General features: G+C 37.4%; 1 protein-coding gene and 1 pseudogene across 2 annotated transcripts in view; one reads left to right on the top strand and one right to left on the bottom strand.

Annotated features, from left to right (window-relative positions):
- Window positions 1-26,770, top strand: part of Pde8a (phosphodiesterase 8A) — a 157,522-nt gene that overhangs the window by 13,440 nt on the left and 117,312 nt on the right. The window lies entirely within an intron of this gene.
- Window positions 6,805-7,615, bottom strand: LOC107148321 (annotated as a pseudogene).

Here is a 26,770-nt window from a genome sequence, read left to right as displayed (position 1 = left end):
TAAGACCCTCCAGAAATACATATTTATGTTTCAATTTAGGTTTAATAGTTCAGTTGCTTATTTTAATATGTTTGATTTTTTTGTAATGTATCATTTTCCTCTTACACCAACTTTGGTTTGTCTTCCTTTGCTTTTAAGCTTAAGTCCTTGTCTATCCAGATATATAATAGTTAAGTATTCAGTCATACATTTTACAGTTTTTATTTTATTTATTTAATTTCTTCATTTAGTTTTTAAATTTGAAATTTGAGCACATGATGTGAGGTAAGGATAATAACTAGTTACTTTAGTTGAAATAACTAGTTACTTTAGCCGCTTTTATGTGAGCTATTCCTTTTTTTCCCAGCTGGTTTATACTTTTACATTTATACTTCTTTGGATTATCTATTCCTATACTGTTACTACACTGATTTCATTTTTATGACTTTATATCACATTTTAATTCAGTGTTTGGTAAGGTTAATCCCTTTCTTTATGCCTCACTTAAATTTTTTTCTTAACTCAATTATCGTTTATTCTTCTTCCATGCCAATTTTAATTATTTGATGCTGGAGATTAAACTCAGGGCCTAGTGCATGCCAAGAATGTGCTCCACCACTTGTACTCACCCCCTACCAATTTTATAATAATTTTATTTTACCTGCAAATTTGTTGTTGGTGAGGGGAGATTCTGATCATATTGTAGTCAAATCCACTGTAATTTGGGAAGAATGGATAACTTTAAAGTTGTTGTAGTAGTCCATTTTCCATTGCCAAAACAGAATACTCGAGGCTGAGTACTTTATAAAGCAAAGAGATTTATTTAGCTAACTGAATTTTCTAAGTCTTGAAAGTTTGAGATAAGTGGCTCCATTGATTCAGCTTCTTCTGAGGACCTCCTTGACTGTGTTACTTCATGGCAGATGGAATCATGGCAGGAGTGTATGTTGGAGAGATCACATGATAAGAGAGGAAGCCAGAGAGTAGGTGAAGACCACACTTGCTCTTTTATAACAACTTTCTTGTAGGAACTAACAGGATCCCACAGAAACTATATTGAAGGCAATGACCCCAGTGACCCAATTGCCTTCCATAGGCTCCTGCTCCAGCTTTTAAAGGTTCTACTACTTCCCAGTATTACCACATCGAGGATCAAGCTACCAACACATGAACCCTTGCGGGATACATCCACACCATAGTCAAACCAATAATATTTCTTTTTTCTGTCCAGTAATGTGATATTTATTATTCATTTATCTTATTTTTATATATTTTCATATGATTTTGATATCTTTTTAGGAGGCTTTCATGTGGTCAGAGTAGTTTTTCATTAACTCTTGTCTCATTAGTTAGATAAAATATTTGATGTTGTTGAAAAAACTATTTTCTAAACATTCTTATAGTTTTTCAGCAGATTGGTTTTGAAATACATACATATTCTAAGTGTATGATATTTGGGATTATTGGGATAGATGTTTATGTTATTACCCGACTGATCGTTTTGGGTCTTTCTGAAGGAATACTTTTTAAAATTCTTTTCTTTTTATTATTGTATTATAGTTAATGTAGTATTGGGGTTGTTTTGACAATTATACAAACATGGAATATAATTTACTCTGATTCAGTCCCCAGTACTTCCCTTTTCCATTCCTACTTCCCTCCACCTGTTCCCTTCCCTTTACTTATTGGTCTTTCTTCTATTTATAGTTTTTTTTTTAAAATTAGTGCATTATAGATACACATAAAGGTGAAATTCACTCTGGTATATTCATACATGTACTAAGGATAGTTTGGGCAGTTTCATTCCACCATCTGAAGTTTTATTTATTTTTTATTTTTTGGTCCCAGTGATTGAACCCAGCAGGGCTTAACCACTGAGCCACTTCCATAGCCCTTCTTATTCTTTGTTTTAAGATAGGATCTTGCTAAGTTACCTAGGGCCTTGCTGAGTTGCTGAGGCTGGCTTTGAACTTGTGATCCTTTTGCCTCACCTTCTGCGTAATTACATGTGTGTGCCATCATACATATATACATGTAATTCTGTGGGAATTACATGTGTGTGCCATCATACCTGGCACATGCATAGGAATTTAAAATTTAAAAAAATTTTTTTCTGTTGTGTTGGAGCTCAAACCCAGGGCCTCAGGCATGCTAGTCTAATGCTCTACCACTGAGCTACAACATTATACCTAAATTTAAAATTTTAATCATGAATTTTATTTAAATTTTTTTTTTTTTTAGTTATAGATGAACACAGTACCTTTATTTTATTTTTATGTGGTGCTGAGGATCAAACCCAGTGCCTCACACATACCAGGCAAGTGCTGTACCACTGAGCCCCGACCCCAGCCCCTTAATCATGAATTTTTAAAAAATAATTTCTCATATTATTTTATATCTTGACTCCTAAATTTTATAAAAAATTGCAGCTATTTTAAAGGTTATTAAAATTTTTTCAAAACAACTTATATGATGCTAATGCTGCCATGTATATCTTCCTACAAAAGTATGTACAAGTGTGATCATTTTCTTGAATTTATTCTTAGAAGTTGAATCTACTTTTAAGTCTTGGTTTAGAAAACAATTCTGTTAGGTCAGGTTTTACAACATTTTGGGGTACTCTGCAAAGAAAAAGGATTATATTTTCTTAAAATTTATGTATAAATTTGACTCAGATTAGTTATATTTTCTTATTGAAATCTTTCATTTTCTGAATAGTTTTATTTCCTAATAGGATCTTTGACTTTACCATAACCAACTTCCTTGTTTTGTGGGGAAGAACTTGAAAGCCTCAGGCATTTGGGAAACATATCCAAGATTACACTGCAAGTTTTGGCAAAGCCAAGACAAGAACCCCAAGTTAGCACTTGCTCCTTATTTCCCTGGTACTGTTTATATTTGTGAAAAGTAGGCTAGAGATAGTTATTTTCTGTAGTCATTTCATGAGCTATCCAGGCATCAAACCAAATTGCTCTCCTAATTCAGGTTTGTGAGGTGTACTCTTGTCCCTTGGTTTTGCTGTATCAGAGGCGATAAAGAAATTGAATACATGGAATTTCTAAGCTTGGATACCATTAGGGAATTGCTTCATTATTGCAAAGTGGCTTTGTTTTTACTTTAAAGACCATTATACATGTTTGTTTTTCCTTTTTAGTTTGCATCCTGAGTGTATGGAGTTGGAGTTGGCATGCAGTGAGACCTATATAGCATTTACATAATCACTCTCTGGATATTTGACCAGTTCTTTTACTGTTTTAACATTTTTAGATAAAAGTAGAAAGTTTTGGTTCCTTTTTCTCCTTTAACTCATTATGCCATGTCTTTTCTGTTTTTTCTAAAGTTAAGAAATAGGATCTTGAAAAGCCAAAAATTCCAAGGAAGGTGAGCTATAGTAGAACTTTGCCTTGAGATAAAGAAGGCAGGTGTGGCATCCAGTGTGGCCCTGCGGTTCAGCAGGATTATCAGAAGTCTCAGAAGACCTCTCTGGGACTCTGTGATCTCTAGAGATTAGTTTTCAGAGGCTGAGAGTTAGGAAGTGTTTGAGTGGTCTTCTAAGTCTCACTTCTTGAATTCCATTGTAGGCATTCTTTCTTCAATTCTCCATCTACACAGAGAACTTTAGTTTGGTAAATGTTTGTGATAAGGAGGTCACTAATTCCTTATTGAACAATAAAATATTTCCTCAGTCATTCAGCATATATTCATTTAGTGCTTACTGTGGGCCAGGAACTTTACTAGTCATTTTCTGGCCACATGAAGATGAGTAAGATGTGGCCTCCCTTTTTAGATGATCTGCTCAGTGGAAGATGAGCTTGCCTCTAAATGTATGCGTCTCCCCTGCCCCTGGGTTCTAGAGTGCCTGTTCAAAATCTGAACATACTGTTACTGTCATATTGTCACAGGGGGCAGAGGAATTGGAATCATAAGATTTAGGTTTGAATTTTGACTTTGGTACTTTTTAAAAAATATTTTTTAGCTATAGATGGACACAATACCTTTATTTTGTTTATTAATTTTTATGTGGAGCTGAGGATTGAACCCAGTGTCTCAACGTGCTAGGCAAGCGCTCAACCACTGAACCACAACCCCAGCCCAGCTTTGGTACTTTTTTTAACTGTGTAAATGCATACAGTTCTTTGTATGGAAAATATGACTATGAGAGAATGTATGGAAACATAACTTCTAAACTGTTACGCATCATAGGAATGATAGATGTTTCTTGATTCTCATTGCTTGTTATCCAGAATTGTTTTCTCAATAAAGGGTCAATGGAGAAGGAAGCTCTGTTATAATTCTTTCAGTGCTGCTGAATATTCTGATAATGGAAAAATAAACAGGGGTATACTGCTTTTCTGGCCTGTAAACCAAAAAACAATTTTCAGTGCCAAAAACTTGTGTTTGTCTTGAGAGGCCAAGAATGTTTCTACAATGTAGGATAGCTTCAGATCCCACGGTGAATCTCTTGGATCATCACACGGTTTTGGTTTAGGTTGGGTTGTTTATGAGCTAGCTTTTGCTTACTATCCTCATTTCCTGCTGGGAGTGGTTTCTGGTCAAGGCTCCTAAGAGTTGAACCTGTCCTTCCCTTTTGCAGACACTTGCCATCAGGGTAGGGTACCTTTCCCATACCCAGGCCTGGACAGACCTCTGGTCGTGGCACTGCATCTGGGCCTTTCTTCTCCCCATCAGGTCGGTGTGGAGACACCAGCTTCTAAACAGTGGCTGTGAAGGCTTTGCTCCTGCCCTCAGCATTCTTAGCTTTTTCTACTTCTGTAGAGCCAGTTTGCTAAAATAATTCACCTTATTTTTCTCTTTCATGAGAAAATTTTCTGGAATCTCAATTACACTTTATCTGTTTTTCTGAATAGTATGTTTTCAGATCTCGTTTCTGTAGTTCCCAGCTAACTAGAACCTGATACAGAAGTTCAGAAAAGGAGCAAAGTAAACAATGCAAGTATGGTTGTGCCATTGCCCTGCTTAAAGCCCTCTGTGACTCCACCTTGTCACATTCACTCCTGTCTTTGTCCTCTGGGGCCCAGGCTGCTTGGGCTCTTGCCCTCTCTCCTGCTTCATCCTGTGCTGTACACACTAAACACCTCAAGTACGTATATTCAGTGACTTCTGGACATTTCAACCATTCAGTTCCTTGCCAATGCTCTGCTGAGAAATTCTCCCCAACTTAGCACAACGACAGAAGACCCTTGATGAAGGTAGGGCTCTGAGAGAGAAGTAGGTAACTGTTAGAGGAAGGGTTTTATGTGTGGAACAAATTCCTCAGAATTTCGTGTTTGTGCTATTTCAGTACAGAAACAAAGCAAGACTAAAATGGGATAGAGGGTTTTTCCTGGCAAGGTCAAGCATACTCAGGATAGGGAGGGCCTGGGGGCTGTTCTTGGATGGTGTTCGGCCCTCCCAGCTGTTTGGCTATGGCCATGAGAGCTGAAGAAGGTCACCAGAGAGCAGATGGATGTTGTAGGGACCAGGGGAGGTTGTGGGTGGCATTTCTCTGAACTCCTGGTGGAGTCCAAGGCTGCTGCAGTGGCCTACTATGTAGGGCACCTGAAGAAGCTCTCCTGTCATCATAAATCAGAGGTCTTCTGGGGTTGATGGCATACTACCAAGGGTTGGGTTATGAGATTACTGCATGAGCATGTGGGACAAACAGACTTTTCTGTGATAAGCTTGGCACTTGTTTTTATCTAGTTGTGACAACTTATTAAAGCATAGACCACTAACCTGGAAATCTGCTAAAACTGAGATAATATAACAATAATTTAGCTCCTTTTTTGGTTCAATAATTTGCTAGAGTGGCTCTCAGAATCTTGGAGAACACTTTTCTTATTAGGTTGGTGGTTGATTATATAGGAAATATTAAAGGATACACAGAACAGGCAGATGGAGAAATATAGGGTAAGGTTTGGAAAAGTTCCAGGCACAGCAGCTTCTGTCCCTGTAGACTTAGGTGTGCCACCCTCCTAACACATGGTGTGTTTTCTTTAAACAACTTGGAAGCTCCTTGATCCATCTTTGTGGATATTTACAGAAGCATCATTATATAACATGATTGATTAAATCCTCAACTTTTCTCTCTTGTCTTTTTTTTTTTTCAGGGGGACCTGATAATTTCAGCACTCTAATCACCTGGTAGATTCCCCTGACAACTAGCCCCCCATCCTATGGTTGGTTATACAAGAGCTTTTCGGAAATCATTAATAAACTCAACTGTGGTTGAAAGGGACTTGTGATGGGGCTGGGGTTGTGGCTCAGCGGTAGAGCACTCACCTAGCACATGCGAGGCCCTGGGTTCCATCCTCAGCATCACATAAAAATAAATAAATAAAGGTATTGTGTCCAACTACAACTAAAAAAAAAATTAAAAAGAAAGGGACTTATGATGAACAACAAAGGATGCTTCTTACACCTTGATTTTTCTAGAGATGCTCCAGAGTTGTTTCAGGACAAAAGGCATTGTAACAAAAAGAAGTTGTTAGCCAGGAACTGTACTTATTTCTTCTTATGTCCAACTATGCTTTCTTATTAATTCCAACTTGAATATGTTTCTTTAATTCTGACTTTGGTATGTTTGTATTTTTCATTTTATTTTTGAGTTTAGTAGATGTCACATAAATTTTTTTTACATATTTTAAAAATTTAATTCATATCTGGTCTTGAATGAATCTGGTGTATTAAGTTGTGCCCTAACTGGAAACATATGGCCAAGAAAAACAATAAAATATATGGAACTGACTGAAAGCTACACAGTTGATTATTTAGCATAAAAAGTCTTTTTTAAAAAGTTCATGATTAGTTATTAGGAAAATCATTTCATCTAGGAGTGATTTTTAAGGCAGCATCTTGGAGTTTCCATAAAAACTTAGAACCTTCCATCTCAGAAGAAGGGATATCGACAAGAGGACCAAATTTCTCTATATCCAAGTGCAGTGGTTTCTTCTGTTCATAAATCAGGTTTGAACTATCGTTCATTTACATCTCTTGCTCTTCTAACTCCAAAGGTTTATTGAGGCTGGAGTTACAATTCAACTTCATTTTCGTGTAGAAAGCTACAAATCATGTTGGGTCTATAGGAGAAATATTATCCTTCATTTGTAGCCATTCTGCCCCACCTATGTTTTCTTCTCCTTTCTTCTGTTCTGTCATAAGAGTTCTTGTCATGCTGAACTTCTTCATTGTATTGTATTATATTTTAGCGCTATTTTATTATTGCCTTCTGCATCTGCATTTTCAACATTTTCTTCAGATACAACATGAGTTCTAAAAATATTTTCATACTCCCCAGAAAAGAACATAGCTATCCAATTGTAGAATGGCCCTTTCAGTGTCAATTCCCAAAATCTTGCATTTATTTTCACATTTTGAGAGAAAGTTTGGATCAGTAACTCCCGATAATTCTACCAGAACTGCTTCTAAGGTACCTTTCCAGAACTTCTCCATTCTTACTATGGTGGGTTTTTTGAGACCCTTTTTCTAATTACAGTTGTCTCTCAGTATGCACAGGGGAATTGATTCTAGGATCCCCCCACCCATAGCATAATCTGTGTATGCTGAAGTCCTGTATATGATATAATGTTTGCATATAATTAGCATGTCATTAATCATGTCTAGATTACTTATAATACCTGTACATGCTGTGTAATAGTTGTTTTACTTATTGTTTAGGGAATAGTGACAAGAATCTGTGCACATTCAGTACAGATGCAGTATTTTTTCCGATTATTTTCTATCCATGGTTGGTTGAATTTGTGGACACAGAGCCCACAGATACAGAGGAGGCTGAATGTATGTTAGTCAGGATTCTTTGGACTGCAAGTCCAGTGTGCTCTGAGGCCAGAAGAGGAATTTGTGGGCTGTCATAGCCTGGCTTACATAAACAAACCAAGGAAAGGACATGGGTTTGCTAACCATGAGACAAATGAAACCAAGATTTGTTCCATCTTTTCCTCTTACCAGTTACCTTCTTTTTCTTGTGCTGTTTTTTGCTGTTCACTAGGAAACAATGCCACTGGCTTCATTTTGTAGCTTATAAATGGAGATGTTTTTTTCATTAATTCCAACTTGAAAAGTCCAGGGGAGGAGCTAAGATGGGCCTGACCTGGAATACCGGCCTGTCTCAGTGGCCTGTGGGTGGCCTCCATGATAGGAAACAGCTTTCACAAAACTGGGCATTTGGAATGGGGAGGAATACCCAGATGAAGGAAGGGTGTTGGTCAGAGAGAACAAAGCTGCTCTTACACTGGGATTCTGCCCAGGCTTCTCAGCTTAAGAATTAATGCTACTTTTATATATAATGACAGTTATTCTTTATGCTGATTCTGAGATAGCTTGCATTCTGAATTATCAGAAACTTTCCACTCACTCTATTTGCCAAGAGAACAATGGATGATAAGACATGGGAAAATTTCATCAATGTTTGACATAGAAAGGGCTTCCTATTTGACATTGTCTCTTATTCTGTGTATTATTGTGTGTATTATTGTGTGTATTATTGAGGCTGGAGTTACAATTTAATTACTCTGCTCTTCATTACTTCTTATTTATTTATTTATTTTTATGTGGTGCTGAAGATCGAACCTAGGGCCTCACACGTGCTAGGTGACTGCTGTACCACTGAGCCACAATCCCAGCCCCATTACTTGTTTTTGTACTGGTACTTTCATAGTTATTATTTGCTCATAATTCTTTTTTTTTATTCCAGTGATAAGATCACTGCATCCTGTGTTCTGATTCTTCAGCTATATATTCTTCACTATATCTTTGGTGGGTTATCTAACCTTGTGGATTTTAACCTGTTAAGAGAGGCTGATAGAAGAGTCTTGATTATGTAAAATTTAAAATGCGTATTTCAGGGGATCATCTGTGGCTCTGCTGTCTTCAACATATGGGTCCCAAGGTCACTGTGCTTATTGGTATGGACACGCTCCAGAACCAGGTCTGAAGTGATCCATGTCAGTTTGTTCACATTCTGTTGGTCACATGGTCATACTGACTTCACCAGAGACTGGGAAATGTGGTCTAGCTGAGTGTCCAGGAAGAAGAGGAACTGGGTTTGAATAGCTAGACAGTCTCCACACTTCTTGGTAACTTTTGTTATTTTCCCCCTTTCCCATACATGGCAGTTGTGTCGTTTGGGTGGGATTGAGCTCACTCTCTGCCCCAGTTCTCCTTGCCCCAGTTATTGGTTCAAAAATAGAAACATGACCCAGGCCCAGACTGGGCAGGGCTTGGAAAGCCTCTGGTCCCGATTAATAGTTCAGGGACAAGCATATGAGGCTAACTGTCCCAATTGCTGTAAAATGGTGGAGGGAAAACCACTCCATCTTGATGGCAGAACCAACTCTTGGAGAACAAGCTTAGAGAATTGCAGAATCAGAGTTAGAGTCCTTTGAACCTTGCCTGAAGTGCACAAGAGCTGATGCGGACTTTGCATCAATAGGAGTCATTAAATTTACTTTATCGCATAATAATTTGAGGTTAATTTTCTCTGCTTGCAACCACAAGCATTCTGATTGATACAACTTATAAAATGGAAAGGGAGAAGGGAAAGAAAAAGGTTAGAACCTGGATCTTAAGTTCCTTTTCCTTTCATTGTTGACATTTATGTGGTGTTTCTTGAATATTTGAATACTCCCCAGCAAGGTCTGATTAGATGGTATCGAAGCTTGATTTCCCAAATCCTTAGAATTACAGCAGGGATCATTCTATTCTTTTAAATTCTTTTTTTTAAAAAAAACTCTTATACAATGATTTCTCTTTGAATAATACATAGTTCTTTTGAGGAATAAATTATGACACATCTACCAAAATGAATGGAATATAGACACATGATTTCTTTTCCCATATTTTAGCAGATTCTCTAAAATTTGTCTTTTCATCAAGCAGGTGTATATAATAGATATATCATACACATTTATAGCTGTATATTATCTCTGTTTTAGTAATTTTTAGTTGAATGTTCCAAACCCTTTTGAATAGTTTGTCAAATTTGTTGATTTTATGTAGCACCTTCAATTTGAAAAAAATGTCCCATGGGGTTCCTGAAAGAACATTTTAGGAGAATCATGTTGTATTCAGTAAGGCAGTTTGAATAACCTGCTAAGTATGCATGGACTGTTGTTTAAGAAGCTCATGTACACAACCAGAAGCCCCTGGCTCAACACAAAGACACCTCATACACATGTGGTAACAAATGTACAGCATCAAGATCCAATCTGAGCCAATTGTGGTGGTGCATGCCTATAATCCTAATGGCTCAGAAGGCTGAGACAAGAGGATCATGAGTTCAAAGCCAGTCTTAGCAAAAGTGAGGGCTAAGCAACTCAGTGAGTCCCTGTCTCTAAATAAAATACAAAATAGGGCTGGGATCTGGCTCAGTGGTTGGGTACTCCTGAGTTCAATTCCTGGTAAACCGCACCCCCCCTGCAAAAACAAACAAACCAACAACAACAACAACAAAACACCCCACAAACCAGCCTGATTCATTCCTCAGAACATAGAGAACTAGCAGAGAGGTGACAGCCTCAGCAGTAGAACTGACTTTGTTTTCAGAAAGGCTTTGAGGTAACTTCAGAATACTTACAGTAGGATGAAAATAGAAAAAGGAATTGGGGTCAAGGGAATGTAAGGGGGTTTAATCAGTGAAGTCAAGAGTCAGCAGTTTGTAGACATATTGCCACAGGGACATGCATGGTTGTCACACATTTGGCTCTGAGTTTCCCATAGTCTCATCAAAGAGGGAATTTAGCAATGACTCAGGAACAGTTGTTTCTGAGCTGAGGCCCAAAGAAATTACTCTCCTGGGTCCTTTTTGAGAAATGGGGTGCTTACTAGTGTTCCCCTAATAAATGTGTGTTCATGAGGAGGAGAGGAGTGGTCAGGAACATGGGCTTGGTGCCCAGCCACCTTGGGACATTGTGCATTTATGTGCTGTTTTACAAAGTTGTGTGATCTCTTTCTTCAGCAGTGCTTGGCTGCCCTTTAGTGTGGTGGAGGTCAAATGTGAACAATTGGATGGATCTAGAATTGGAGTTTTGCATTTTGCAGAAGGTCCACTAGCTACTAACAAGGTGGATGAGAGAGTAGGAATGAGGGTGCTGGGTTTAACAGAAGTAACAGGCATTAGAGGAACCTGGGGAACTAGAAGAACAGGTGGAGATGAGGGCGAGGAAACATCATTTAAAGGGGACTGGAGGTTATGGGCTTAGCATAGTGCATAATAGGTGGAATTGCTGAACACCTTTAACTCAGTCTATGGTAGTGAAGACACAAAAGTGCAGAAATACGCAAAGCTGATCCGTGCTGTTGGAAGTTAGCATATTGGTACTGGAAAAGGATTCTGGGGGTACCTGGTGTGCTGGTGATTTCGCTTAAAAAATTTTTAGTTGTTGATGGACCTTTGTTTATTTATTAATTTATATGTGGTGCTGAGAATCAAACCCAGTGCCTCACACATACTAGGCAAGCACTCTACCACTGAGCCCCCAACCTCAGCCCCTGATTTTGCTTCTTGATCTGGGTGCTGGTTATACAGGTATGTTCAATTTGCAAAGATGCATCTACTAGTAAAAGTACATAAATATGTGTACATTTTCTGTGTATATTAATGAGGTGTAAAAAAGGAAAGAAAAAGAATGAATGTCAGACCACTTGTTTTCATGTCCAGGCTCTTGTCACCTTATAGCTGTGGGGCCTTGGGCAAATTTTACTTTACCTCTCTGCCCTCATATTTCAAATCATGTAAAATAATAATAATAACACCTACATCAGAGAGTGTCACGAGGATGAAATGAGTTGATACATGTCCAACAAATACTCCCTGAGTATTAGTGATTATTAGTGATTTTTGTTAGTAATGGTTATTATTATAAATGAGATTGTCTGAGGGAAAGCTGATGAATTGAGAGATTGTGGTCAGATTGCTCCTGGACATTCTGCCAATCAATATCTGGGGTGGGGCAGGGGTCCTCAGAGTGGGATTGGGCTGCAGGTCATAGTCACAATAAAATATAAGGAACTGTGAGGGGGTGGTGTCAGACTTGGGATGGAGAAGATGGAGCTTGGGGCACTGAGGTCCTTAGTGAATGTGAGTGGTCCAGAGATCAAGGGAAAGTGGTGAAGGTGGCATTCCTGGGTGATGTCACCTTATAGCTGTGGGCCTCAGAGGCCTAGGAGTGGAGTGCTTCTTTGAGAGCGGTAGTGGAGTGGTCTGGAGGAGTGTAGCTGTGGCCTTTGCAGAGTCCTGTTCCAGGGCTTTTCCAGGAGTCTCTGTGCCTGTGCAGTTAGTAGCCCAGAGAAGCGTCAGAAGCCAGGAGATATTTGCTGTTGTGTCATTGAAATATGAATTAATTACATCTGTTTCAGTGTTTTCAGAATTCTATTCTCAGTCTTCTGATACCTGTAATGGTCTGCTTGGCTCGCTGTTTCTACCTTTTCCTGGGAATCTTGCCTAGATATTTCTCCCCACCAGATCCTTTTTCCATACTCTGTAACTTCAGTGACACTGGAGGAAGTTTATTCTTATCCCACCCCCTGGGCCTAGTGGCAGTTATTCTCTCATCTGAAATTCTGCCGCCAGGTGCAGGCCTTGTTTCTTACACCTTGTCAGGACTGCCTGATGCTTACCCCACAGCTGGGGTCTTCTTTGATTTTGGCCAAACCCTTTTCTGACCCTTACCCCAAGGATGAGATCCTCTCACTTGACAAGGACTTCCTTTCATACTCTGACTCTTCTGCCTTTGCTACCACCTTCACCTCATCCTTCCCCACCCCTGCCTGCTGAGCCATTGCATTTTCCTGCCTCTCCTGCCTCTGAGTAATCAGGTGGGACTCTATCTTAATGAGCCTCCGAGGTTTCCTGGGCACCCAGCTCCCAGGTCGGCCTGTCCTTTGTCTTCAGGGCTCCTGTTCTGACAGTGGGCAACATTATTAAAAAAGAAAGAAAGAAAGAAAACTAAAGGAAGTACTGCTTATGTAACTTCTACCCTTTTGCCTTATTCTTCCTGGGTGTATGTTGTATGATGTTAGTTAGGGAATGAGGACATTTAAAGTGGAGAAGGGTAGGAGAGTCGAAAAGTAATTTTTATTTTGGGACTAGGCAAAGATAGTCGAAGGAGCCAACCTATAGACTAAGTGTGGTGCTCTTCTACCTATTAATATGGTACAAGTGTTATAAATCTAGGCCTCTTTTCTTTTGAAAGTGGTTTTTCAAAAAAATCATTTTCAGGGGCTGGGGTATAGTTCATCTACAAGTAAAAAATTTTTTAAAAAAACCATTTGGCAGGGCTAGGTTGTGGCTCAGTGGTAGAGTGCTTGCCTTGCACACGTGAGGCCCTGGGTTTGATCCTCAACACAACATAAAAATAAATAAATAAAAAATAAAGATATTTAAAAAACATTTGGGTCTGTAGGTAATATAGAATGTTTTATAATTAGACCAGTGAAATTCTATTCCCACATATTTTCTATGACCTGAGAATAATGAGGTTATAAATCAATTTTTATAATGGGATTTGCTGTCCTAAAAGCTTACCCTTTGTAAAATTTAGGAATTATGGGGAGGGTAATGATGGAATTTATGTAAAGGAATACACATAAGGATTTTAGTTCAGAGAGGGACAACTGGCCGTCACTTTTTCTTGGCCAATTTTCATCAAAAGTTTAGATTTTCTCCAGACTGTAGTAGGTTATCTTGTCTATTAGGAGAAAAGCCAAGTATACACAAAACAAATGTTATAAGCTGTTAAGAATGTATATTAGTAAGGATTGGAAAGTTGTTGATAATATTTACTGAAGTTGAAAATAAGCATATTCTCAGAGGGACTTTATTACCCTAGGTACATGTATGATTGCACGAATTATGTGACTCGGCTCTATGCACAACCAGAGAAGTGAAAATTTCTGCTCCATTTGTGTACAATGAATTGAAGAGTTTTCTATTGTCAGGTATAACTGATTAGAACTAGTAAATAAATTTTAATAAGCATATTCTCTAACCTACCAATTCTAGTTTTACCAAAAGTCATGTAGTACTAGAATGTTCATTGTACTATTTACTCATACTAACAACTAGAAATAATCTCATAATCCGTCAAAAGGAGAATAAGTTGTGGTGTAAGCAAACAATGAAATACTTTATAAGAATGGAAATGAAAGTACCATTGCTAGGTGCAGTAGCATGGATGAATTTCATAAGTGTTGAGCGAAAGAAGCCACATATCAAAAGATTACGTGTTATATGATTTGGTTTCTATGAAGTTCAAGCTCAGGCAGAACTGTGTTGCCTAATTCAGGAGATGCTGACCTCTGGGAAAGAGGGAGGGGTAGTGATTTGGAGAAGGTGTGAGGGCTCTGGATACTGGTAGTGTGCTGGTTTATTACCTGGTGGTACTTATACAGGTGAGTTCACTTTGTGATAATTCACCAGGCTATACACTTATATTAATCTTCAATAAATATATCTATTACCCACTCCCCACCCCAGTATGTACTATACTTGAGTTAGAGATGTATGTATGTCCCTTCCGGCCTTAGGGACTTGACATGTGCTAACTCTTCCTCCTTGTCACCCATCCTTTGGGCAGTCTTCCCTGAGCAGTTCTTTCCCTCCCTTCTCCACACATGCTGGGTCCAGTTTGCCTATTTGATGTGCTGTTAGTGGCACAGCTCTGATTTCATCCGTGTGAGTAGCTAATCTGCTGCTGGTGTGTGAGTTCCAGGAGAGTGGAGGCTGGGCCAGTCAAGCCACTCACTGTGTTTCAGGTACTGCCACTGTGCTTACACTCATTGGTACTGTCAGGTGAATGCACCAAATTGCCCAGTTCCAGAGGGAGCAACAATTCCTCCCCTGTCCTTTGACTTCTAGTTCAGGAAAGTGAGAGCTTGAAGGAGCTGTGAAGTTGAAGCCCTGTGAAGGTTGCCTGGAACATTTTTGAGATTATCATAACTTTAATAACTTTAGAGGGTGATCTGTAGGAAAACTCAGCTGAGAGATAGAAGCAGTGTTGGCTCATTGGTGTCCCTTAACCTAGTTCTATGTCCACTAATCATGTTCCTGAGAATGAGTAGTTTATATATTATGACTTCATTTGTTCTGGCTTTTCTCATGACAATCCTAAGGTCAAGTTTATTTTAAGCCTGAGAAATATGTCCTGGAAGTCAGTTCCAAAGTCCTTATTTCCTTTTTCTTTCCTTTGTATTGAAGTATTTGCTATCCCCTTCATCTCCTCCCCCAGAACAGCTTTGCGAGTATCATGAATATTCTTAATTTTGCTCTTTCCCTTAATGAAAGTTCTTTTCCAACCAGATTTAGGAAAATGGCACATTCTTATTTACCATGCTAATGTGACAGCTTTTAGCCAAAAGCAATGCTCCAGTTAACCCAGTAGGAAGAAAAATTTAAGAAATACATTTACATTTAGACTTTATTTGTTGGATGATTTTTGTTGGGCTTTTTCCTTCTTGTGTAATGTGGTTAGGAGACATGTCTAGAGCCAGACACTATCAGTCCAAATCCCAGCCTTTTGGCAAGTCTCATAACCTCAACTTTTTCTTATTTGTAAAATGGGAGTAGTTGTCAAGATTTAATTAACTTTTGAATGTAAAAATGGTCTGCCTAAAATATTATGAACATTCAATAAATAGCAGGTACCCTAAAATGGAAGATTCAACTTTATTGTTAGAAAAAGAATGGTTTAAATCTATAGTACCTATTAAGATTCTAAAAAGTTGATTAGGCCTTTTTGTTTAAGAATATATTTGGAAATTAATTTTGGTAACTTAAAAATGATTATGCATACCCAATATGATTATGTATACCAGTTCAATCCCCAATACCAATTATACAGTTTACCCTTGAGAATTAAGAAGGAGGTATAATATCATTATATTGATTTGTATAATTCTTCCCACCCCATTTTGTTTTAGAAACAAGAGTGGAGTGGGGTCGGGGTGGGGGGTGACAATTTTGGAGAACCTGATAAACTTCACCTCTTAATAATGTTTCCTGAAGAACAGCCCCATCCAGAATTTCACAGGAAGCTGGGAATGTTAATTGGAGCCATGAGTTCTTCATTTTTCCTTTCTCCAGCAGTTTTTATTTGCTCTGGTTTTAAGGGCTACACTAAATGACCCTGTATTTGTTATTGAGAAAAGGGAAGGTTGAGAAATGTTTTGCAAAGAATGGGAGATGGTAATTACATTAAAATGTATAGATTTGGACCTTAGCAACTTTGGTCCTAAAGGGTTTGATGGGGAAATTATAAGGTCATAAGGGCTTTGAAATGTGGTGGAAAGAACAGAGACTCTCGATATCCTGCCTCTGCCACTGTACACTGTGAACAAGTTACTAACTTCTCTGGGTGTTGCCTTCCTAACTTACAAAATAGAAATGATAAATTCTACCTTATTGAGTTTTTGAAAAAATGTGATAATGATACTTTTCCTATGAGACAGTGAGATAAATATAAAGGAGTGAGTTTTTATTAGCTCTTTTTTTTCCCCACTTCAACTTAACCAAATATATGCTCTGGCAAGAATAAAGGAATTCTGTTCAATAGACAGATTGCAGAAGGATTGCAGGTAGGATGCCAACCTAGGCAACCTAACAAGACCCTGTTTCAAAATAAAATAAAAAAGAGCTGGTGACATAGCTCAGCGGTAGAGTGTTTTTGGGTTCAATCCCCAATACCAAAAAAAGGAAGATAAAAAGGATTAATTGCAATTAGTTTGTTTAGTATTATGAACCATTTCTTTGTGGAGAATTATAATATATGAAAGTAGAATAGTATTATATTTGTTGTATAACAATGACCCAAAATTTAGTGGCTTATAGCAGTAATAGTCATTTATTTCTCACTGTTTCTGTGGGTCAGGAATTTGAAAGTGTCTGGCTCAGAGTCTCTGTGAGGTTGCAGTCAGGTGTTGGCAGGGCCTACAGTCATCCTAGGCTTGACTAGGACTTACTTCCAAGATAGTTCACTCACATAATTGACCAAGTTAGTGCAGGATGGCATGAAGATGGGTCATCATCTCAGGGCTGCTCAAGTGTCCTCACAGTGTGATTGTTGGCTTCTCCCAAAAAAGCAGTCCAAGAGGTCAAGGCGATCCTTACAATGCCCTTTCTGATGTAGTCTGGGATGTTAGATATCATCAGTTCCACCATATTCTGTTTGTTGTAGAAACCTCGATAACTCAGTGGGGGTGGAGACCATATAAAATCTTGTGATAATCATCACATCTGTAGTTCATTAGTGATGATGTGGTGGCAACTGATGATGTTCTAATATTGTTATTCTTTTTTCATTTAATACTCCCCTCACTAATTATTTGATAAAGTTTGAATAGCACAGGCAAGATAAATGCTTGTTTCTTGCTCTTTATTTACCAGTTGTTAGAATAATGATTTGGCTTGCTAGCATCCTTAAAAGAGGGCCAGCTAAATTATATTTAAAAATATTTTTTTTGGTAAATATTTATTTTTTGGTTGTAGGTGGACACAATATCTTTATTTTATTTTCATGTGGTACTGAGGATCGAACCCAGTGCCTCACACATGCTAGGTGAGCAGTCTGCCTCTGAGCCACAACCCCTGCCCAAGATATTATTATTAAATCAAAAGATTTTAACATAATGAGTGTTTTAGTCTGTTGCATTTATCTATATTGATAGGTACATTTATGTATTTATATCCCTTTATAATGAATGGTAACACTACATGTTGTATTTTTTACTTTTTCTCATTTAACAATATATTCTTGATCACTCCATAGCTGGATGTGGAGGCATACATTAAAAAAAAAAGATATAATTCATTATACGCACCCTTGTAATTTGATGGTATTTAGCATATTCACAGAATTGCACAACCTTTACCACTGATTCTAAAATGTTTTTTTAATCAAAGAAACGTTTTTTTATCAAAGAAACGATGTACCCATTTGTAGTTGCTCTCCATTGCCTCCTGTTCCTGCCCTTTACTCAGGCCTGGCAACCACTAATCTACTTTCTGTCTCTTTGGATTTGCCAGTGGACATTTCATTTGCAAATAGACATTCATTTAAATGGAATCATTTAATTTCTGACCTTTGTGTCTGACTGTTTTCACTTTATATAATGTTTTCAAGGTTCATCCATGCTGTGGTTAGAATCAACTCTCCATTTCTTTTTGGTAGTATTAGGAGAATAGGAGTATTCCACTGAACTGATCTGTCTGTACTCTAGTCAGTCAGCCCACATTAGAGAACATTTGAGTTGTTTCCAAACTTGTTATTAAATGACTTTTTACATCATTATTCTTTCATTTTTCATGTGTAATATTGCTAAATTTTGCTGAATTCTTTATGGGCTTGTACCATTTTGAATTTTTACCAGGAGCATTTCAGAAATTCTATTATTCACTGGTCTGTGATAGAGTAGTATTTTATTATATCTCACTGTAGTTTTAGTTGACATTTTAGTTTATATTTTTCATAATCAAGAGTAATTGAACATCTTTTCATGTGTTTAAAAGCTGTTTGCATTCTTTTTTCTGTGAATTATCTGTTTGTATTATTCTAGATTATTTCTCTAAAGGGTTTTCATTCCCTTTTTGGCTTCCCTTTCTGAATTTGCAAGTATATATTTTTCAGTTTCTTACATTCTTATTTTTACTTTAAGGTAACTTGTCATGCAAATTTAAATTTTTTATGTAATTAATTTTAATAATGTTTTCCTTATTGCTTCTGGACTTTGAGTCATAGTAGGCAACTTTTCCTTACTCTCACATTATAATATATTTACTGTTGCACTCAATGAGTTTTATTTTTCACATTTACTTCTCTGATCCCTTTGAAATTTATCTTGGCATATTGATATGGCTGTGGAATTTTTCCCAGCACCATTTCCCCTACTAATTTAATATGCTTTATGATAAATTTCATACATAATTCTGTCCATATTTGGATTTTCTCTTCTAAGAGTCAGATATGTTTAGTGTACACCATTACAACATTGTTGTAATTATAAGGCATTTGTATATGTTTTAATAACTGTTAAGGCTAGCCCTCATTTATTTCCCTTTTCAGTTTCTCCTGCCATTCATTGCATGCTTTTTGTTTGTTTTTAACAGATGGACTTTTTAATCAGTTTGCCCACCTCCAAAAAGAAAATTGAGATTTTTATTGGGATTATGTTAAATGTATAAATTAGTACAGGGAGAACTAATACCTTGATGATGATGTGTCTTAGTATATCTTTGCATTTGTTTAGATCTGTTGTTTTAGGGGAGTGTTTTTACCATAGTTGTCCTTATTAAGCTTATGCTTTAGATTTTTTTTTTTTGCTTTTACAAGTAGGATTTTCTCTTCCATTAGATTTTTCTGATTTTCTTTTTCTAAAATAAATGAATCTTATTGATTTTTGATATGTTTATTGTATAACCTGCTAAATTTTCTGATTTATAGTAGTACTTCTTTCATCAATTCTTTAGGGTTCCCAGACATATATTGTTGTAAATTGAGCTTACCTCTTTTCTAATTTTTAGATCACTAATTGTAGTCTCTTATCTAATTGCATTGGATAGTATCTCTAATACATGTTAAAAAGTAAAGAGGATAGTATTTTTAAAAATATATTTTTAGTTGTAGATGAACGTAATACCTTTATTTTATTAATTTATTTTTTATGTGGTGCTGAGGACCGAACCCAGTGCTTCACACAAGCTAGGTAAGCGCTTTATCACTGAGCTTATCACCTTAGCCCCAAGAGGATAATATTTTGATGTAAAATAGTCTTGTTTCTAATTTTGTCAAGAAAATTCTACTTTTTCTCCATGAAAATTTACCAGATTTTTATGCTGAATAAAAGGAAACAAGGAAGGAAATTATATGGAGAAAGTATTTATTTATTCATTTTGCTTCTTTTCAAAGCACTGGGTGAGATATACTCAAGAATGGTAGAAATTAATTTTGCTGTTATCCATCTCTCAACTTTGTAGTGTAATATTTTCTCAGTAGTTGGTGAATTTTCAATAGTTATTATCAACTACTGATGACAGGGAAAATATTTAGTATATTGAGGTAATAAAAAATGTGGTAGGGGGCTGGGATTGTGGCTCAGTGGTAGAGTGCTCGCCTAGCACGTGTGAGGCACTGGGTTCGATCCACAGCACCACATTAAAAAAAATAAGTGAAATAAAGGTATTGTGTCCATCTACAACTAAAAATATGTTTTAAGAAATATGGTAGGATTCCATTACTGTCTAATTTTAATTTTGAAAATGCATAGAAAAAAAGAGGTTTAACCAAAGCTCAGAGGCATTACCTCTGAATTGCCATCTGAACACTTACTTAAGTGTTTATTTTGTCAGAGCAGGAAATACTGGAGGACTTGCACATCCTCAGCTAAATGCTTTAGTGACAGCTCAGGCTCTTGGATGAAACTAGTAACTGCAAGGGATGGGAAAGGGTAATCTTCCTGTGGGCTTGGGAAGGAAGAGAACCAGATATGGATGTGTTGAGAATCCCTGCCCAATAGAGTTTTTTTTTTTTTTTTTTTCCCCTGGATGGTGGTGGGGTGCTAATTCTTTTTTTTTTTTTTAAACATATTTATTTATTTATTTATTTTTTAGTTATTGGCAGACACAACATCTTTGTTGGTATGTGGTGCTGAGGATCGAACCCGGGCCGCACGCATGCCAGACGAGCGTGCTACCACTTGAGCCACATCCCCAGCCCCCGGGTGCTAATTCTTTAATCTTTTTAGTTTCTTCCATGTTTGGGTTTTATTCTACTTCTATAAATTTCAATTTGATTCCAGGCAGTTGTTCTTAAGATTTAAAATATTATTTGCAACATATCCCATATAAACATGGTTTCGTGAGTATTTCAAAACAATCACTTTAGTGAAAAATGAATTATAGGGGGCACAGAAATAGCAGTAGGCTAAAGGGCTTTTGCAGCTGTTCAAAGATAGTCTTGGTTTGGTGGAAAGATGTAAGCAAACTGGGGATGTGTTCTGGAGGTAGTCTGTGGTCATGTAGACAAACTGTTTCATATAGTTTTAGGACAAAGTAAGGAGCCTATGTCGGATGTCTTCATCCAGAATGTCTAGCTATTAACAATTTTTTTGTTGTTGATTCACATTCTGGCTTAAACTCTGTATTTAATTGTAGACCACAACCCACCAGTTCAGGGGCCACACTTTCAGCAACACCGGTGTCTAGTATTTCCATCTTAGGGACAAGCCATGAATTATTTACTCATTCTCTTAGTTTTGGACATTTATGTGTTTAGCCTCCCTATCATCTTTATTTCTCTATTAGAAATAAATAATATTGGGCTGGGATTGTGGCTCAGCAGAAGAGCGCTTGCCTAGCATGAGCGGGACCTGGGTTCAATTCTCAGCACCACATAAAAATAAAGGCATTGTGTTGTGTCTATCTACACCTAAAAAATAAATATTAAAAAAAAGTTAAAAAAAGAAATAAATAATATTGCTTAGAAATTCTTAATGATACAACTATGTATGTATATCTTATAATTTCTTTAGAGTAACTCCTGGAAACAGAATAAGGATTTTGGAACATATTGATAAATTGTTCTCTAGAGAGGTTGTATCCACTTACAGAGCCATATTTTTGCCATCCCAATTAAAAAGAAACTTTGCTTGGATAGCAAGTCATCATTTGAATATGTACTTATTTGATTATAGTAAAATATTTTCATATATTTTTGGAATTATTATTTATATTTTTGCCATATATTTTGTTTATGCTCTTTGGGAAAAAATTTCAGAAATTTTCTTGAAAATATTACAGGAAAAAAATCTATGTAGCAAATGTGTCACAATTATGATAGTTGTCACACCATTTGGGTGATAGATATATGAGGGTTCTCAATACTATTATTTTCATGTGTGTTTGGAAACTTTCATTTAAACAAGACTCTAAATTCTTTGGAGGGCTTTTTTTTTTTGGTGGGGGGGTATCTGTTTTCTTTGGCTTCTCTGTGGCGAGTGTTGTCTTCTTGGGCCCTTTTACTGGTACACTTTAGATGGTGTGATCTTTACCAGAAAAAGCCATAAAAGACAGGAAGAGGGGCTGGGGATATGGCTCAGTGGTAGCGTACTCGCCTAGCATGTGTGAGGCACTGGGTTCGATTCTCAGCACCACATAAAAATAAAATAAAGATATTGTGTCCACCTAAAACTAAAAAATAAATTAAAAAAAGACAGGAAGAAGTCAAAGGAGGAGGCTTATTATTACCTTCTTATTTAAAATGTCCATGGTCATTTATAAATTATATGTTCTCTTTCAGGTACAAATTTTGAAGCATACCAGCTACATAAACTTGCTACTAAATCAACTTTCTACTCTTCTAGATCCTGAGTCCATGTTTTGTACCCCATCTTCCAAGGCATTTACCAGAGTTATGATTTCAGTCAATTTCTCCTTATAATATTCACAGCTCTGGGCTGTTGAAAAAACAAACAAAACAAAAAAGAAAAAAAAACTTTTAAAATTTTGAATTAATTTTAGGCTTATTAGAAGAGTTTTGAAAAAATATAGTATAAATACTTCCTGCATTCTCTTTACTGATATTACTGAAATGGTATTTTACTATCTTTTATTATATCTGTATCCATATTATTATTTTGGACCATTTGAAAATGAATATATCTGATGTCCTTTTATAGTCCTTAAGTGTATATTTCTTAAAAACAAGGATATACTGTTATCAATACAGCTGTCAAAATCATGAAATTAGCACTGTTATCTAATTCACAGACCTTATTCAAATTTGCCATTTGTCTCACTAATTTCCTTTATGGCTCCTAAGTCTGAATATTTGTGTCCCCTCTGTAAAATTTATATGTTGGGCCAATGCAGTTGTAACAGACCTTACCAGACTCTGAATCTGCTAACATCTTGATCTTGGATTTTTCCACTCTCCAGAACTGTGAGCAGTAAATTTATATTGTTTATAAATTATCAGTTTAAGACACAAGTTGAGCACCACTTATTCAAAATACTTAGGACCAGAGAAGTTTTTCAGATTTTGGATTTTTTTAAATTTTGGAATATTTATATAGACTTCACCTTTTTGAGGGCTGTTATTATTATTACTATTTGTATGTGTGGGGAGTATGCATGTACATGGTGTTAAGGATCAAACCTAGGGCTCTGTGCATGCTAGGCAAGTACTCTACTGCAGAGCTACAGCCCAAACCCTTAATTAAAAAAAAAAAAAAAGAATTTTTTTTTTTTTTTCTTTTTGAGACAGGGTCTGTTATGATGTTCTGATGGCCTCAAATTCCTGGGCTCATGTGATCCTCATGTTCCAGCTTCCTTAGTGGCTTAGTGGCTTCCTTAGGCACATGCCACTAGGCCCAACTTGGATTTTAGATTCTTGGCTTAGGGATGCTCAGCCTGTATTTTGTTAAAGCAGCACAAACTAATATAATAGCAAAAGAAAAATATTATTATTTTCTGATCCAGGGTTCCAGTCCAGGATTATGCATTTAATTGTTGTGTCATTTTAGGTTTTAGTCTGAGACAGTTCCTCAGGATTTATCCATTGAGATCTGAGCATTTTTGAAGAGCACAGACCAGGTGTTTTGTATAGTTTTTCTTATGTTAGCTCTGTCTGATGTTTTCTCACTATAGATTCAGTTTGTACACTTTGGGCAGGAATGTCACAGAGGTGACATTCTGTCACCTCAATGTGTCATAGCAGAAGGTCCCTTCTGTCTGTTGGTTCTATTACTGATGATGTTCCCTGTGGTCACTGGATTAGAATGGGCTTTTTCAGGTTTCCTCATGTTTTTCCCTTCTGAAATGAATAAATATCTCGGGGGAGGGAATAATTTGAGACTATGTAAATAGCTCTTAATTTTTTAAACTTCTACAACTAGTTTTAGTATTCATTGATTTTTGCCTGAAACAAAACCATGATGATTACCAAATGGTGAGTTTTAACTCCTGGGAAGCACTTTTTGACAGCTTGTTTTTTAGCTACATGGTGTCTGTCTCAAGTCTTTTATGGTTGAGATACACAGCAGCTTTATGGAAAAGAGCAGCGAGGTCTTAACAGTGGTTCAGACTCATGGTTGCTTCACCTGTCTTACATCTTCTTCGAGAAGATTTAATAATTGAGTTCAGGTCTCACCCCCTGCTTGATAGATTGGACACTGTTTGCCTCTGCCCATCTGCTGTCCTCTAGCTCACTCCTAATTTTGGTCCACTGCCAAGTTGAATGCAGGGCATTGGTGGAGGGGTGTGACTTGTTTTTCAAGTGTTCAGGAAAAGAGGAGAGCCCAGCAAGAAGGAACATGGTAATACTAAACGTGTGTGTGTGTGTGTTTTTTAAATGACATCTGTGACACAGATCATATCAAGTAGAATAAATTAGCCAAGCCTTCTTTTTTCAGAAGGGGCTTCAGTATTGTAGCGTGTCATGGAGTCTATATAAGAGTCAAGAGAAGATTTGTTCGTTTTGTTGAATGGAAAAATATATGAATATATTTACACACTAAAGGGCAAAGTCATTAGAGGAAAACAAATGATCAAGATAGAGTTATTTTGAGGGATCTCTGAAAAGGTAAGCCTAGGTGGTAAGATTAACTCTTGAGCTAGAAGGAGGACGCTTATTTTAGGAAAACATTGTAAAGAAAGAATTGAATGCCGTTATTTTTGTAGGTGATACACAGGCAAGAAGTTACTGCATGGTTTCCTCATTTTTTTTCTTTGTGAAATAGGAGTGAGATCATATTCTTAGAGTAAAGGAGTACAGGAGGACATCATTGGTTAGGGAGAGTGTTATGAAGACTAAGTACATTGTCTGGAGCTCATCAAAGGATTTCCAGGCAGCTGGTAACAGAGACCATGAATTCTTCATGGCCTTGGTCCATAAGGCCACGTGATTTTCTCCAGCAGTGCTCAGCAGCCTGGGTGTAGAAGCAGAGGAAATGAACAGGAAGGTTGATTGAGGGTTGTTGCGTTGCCACATATTGTGGAAGCAGGAGAGCAGAAGGTGGAACGAAAGAGTATGGGAGAGGTGGTTGAGTAAGGTATCATAGTTTGAGACTCCAAGGTCTATAAAGATTGGGGAGTTGGGCTGGGAGGAGAGAATACAAGTGAAAGGATTGGCCGTCTGAGAATTAATAGGGAAAGAATAGGGTTCAGGATTGTCAGCAGAATAGATAAGTTGGTCAGAGACTAGGATTTAGAGTTAAAATTTCCAGTGTGGGACACTTTTGGGTTGTGAGGGTTCCAAGTGAAGTGGGGTGGAGTTGAAGATTACTGAGGTGGGATGAAACTTGTTGACATTGCTGGCTGGACAGTGACACCACCAAGTTGATGGCAGGGCATTGGTGGAGGGGCATGATTGTTCCAAGTGTTCAGAAAAGGAGGAGAGTCAAATAAGAATGAATATTATATACAAATAGCACAAACAACCTTCAACACAGGTGGAATTTTGGCTGCCAAGGAATCAAGGATCATTGGATCTGGAGACTTGCTGGAGCTGGCTTTTGTCTATAGCCAGAAGTTGGTAATTGGGTAGTTATATCATTTCTTTTTCCTATAGCAGTCTTCCTTTCCCTCCCTTCTCTACCTGGCCCACTCCAGCTAGCCCTTAAAGAATGAGCTGTGAGATCACCTTTTCCAGGAAATCTTTCTTGCCCCCTGTGGTCTGTCTCTCTATCCCCATCACTCCTCATGCTTTCCTCTAACTTAGCAGGAAGCACACTCTGTCATCATCACTGTTCTTGCCTCATTGAGACTGTAACTTCCCTGTCTTTGCATTCTTTGCATATATTTGGCTAAATAGTATGAAATTGTCATTTAGTAAGTAAATTTGTTCCAGTTTGTTATCCCTCTGCCTAATAGGCAACTTTCCTTTGTCAGTTCATCTTCAGTCTTAGTTTCTGAAGTCTCATGCTCCATTCTTAGTTTTGCTTTAGCCAAGTTCCATGCAGATAAACAGAGAAGTTTCTTTCTCCGTGACCAACAAACATTCATGTGGAACAGTCAACCTATTCAACCCTGCTTAGGGTTTTGTTTTGTTGACTTCCTTTTCTTCTGCATTTTTCTCTATTCTGTAGAAAGGGCCAAAAGAAACTTTGTACTCAGTCTTCCCCTGTTGCCCCAGTTTCTCAGCTCTTTGTCCATGGGTTTCATCCTCCTGTTGATTCTTACTGAGTTATCTAAGTGCCACATAGAAATCAGGACTCAGTCTAGTATTCTCCTTCTGGTGTGTCCCATCCCATGCTGGAGTCTGTTGGCTTAAATGTCTTGATGGGGCTGCTGTTGCTTCTGTGCTTGTCATTCACTCTTTTCAAAAGTGACTTTAGATTACCAGTTGTTCTAGATACAGTTTTCCAGAAACTTAATCATCTGCATGCATTATACATTAAAAAGAGCACTGAACAACAGCATATCCAGATTTCAGGTTTATCTAAAATAATAGTAAAACATTTCCCTTTATTAGTTGGGGGAGACATGCTGTGTGTAAATCAGGTAAGTTAGTTTGGGCATTTTCAGTAGATTCCTGTTCCCCTTCCTAGCTGATCTTCTCAAGAGTTGTTTGTTCTTGTTTTTGTGGTCACCAAGAAGGTAATGTAAGAATGCTCTTCACTGTAAGTTATGCATCAGATCTCTTCTCCTTGAAGACAGATGAATTCTGGTTGCAGGCTTCTTCCCATCCCTCCTCCTGCTACCCCTCTGAATTGGACCTTCCATTTTGAGGGGCCCTCCCTGAAGTCAGTTCCCTGAGATGACCTACTTTCATGAGGAGCTTGCTTT

The sequence above is a fragment of the Marmota marmota genome, unplaced genomic scaffold (assembly GCF_001458135.2).
Source record: "Marmota marmota marmota unplaced genomic scaffold, marMar, whole genome shotgun sequence".
In the NCBI taxonomy this organism is placed as follows: domain Eukaryota; kingdom Metazoa; phylum Chordata; class Mammalia; order Rodentia; family Sciuridae; genus Marmota; species Marmota marmota.
Note: the sequence above shows the minus strand (reverse complement) of the source record. Positions and strands in the feature narration are given on the sequence as shown.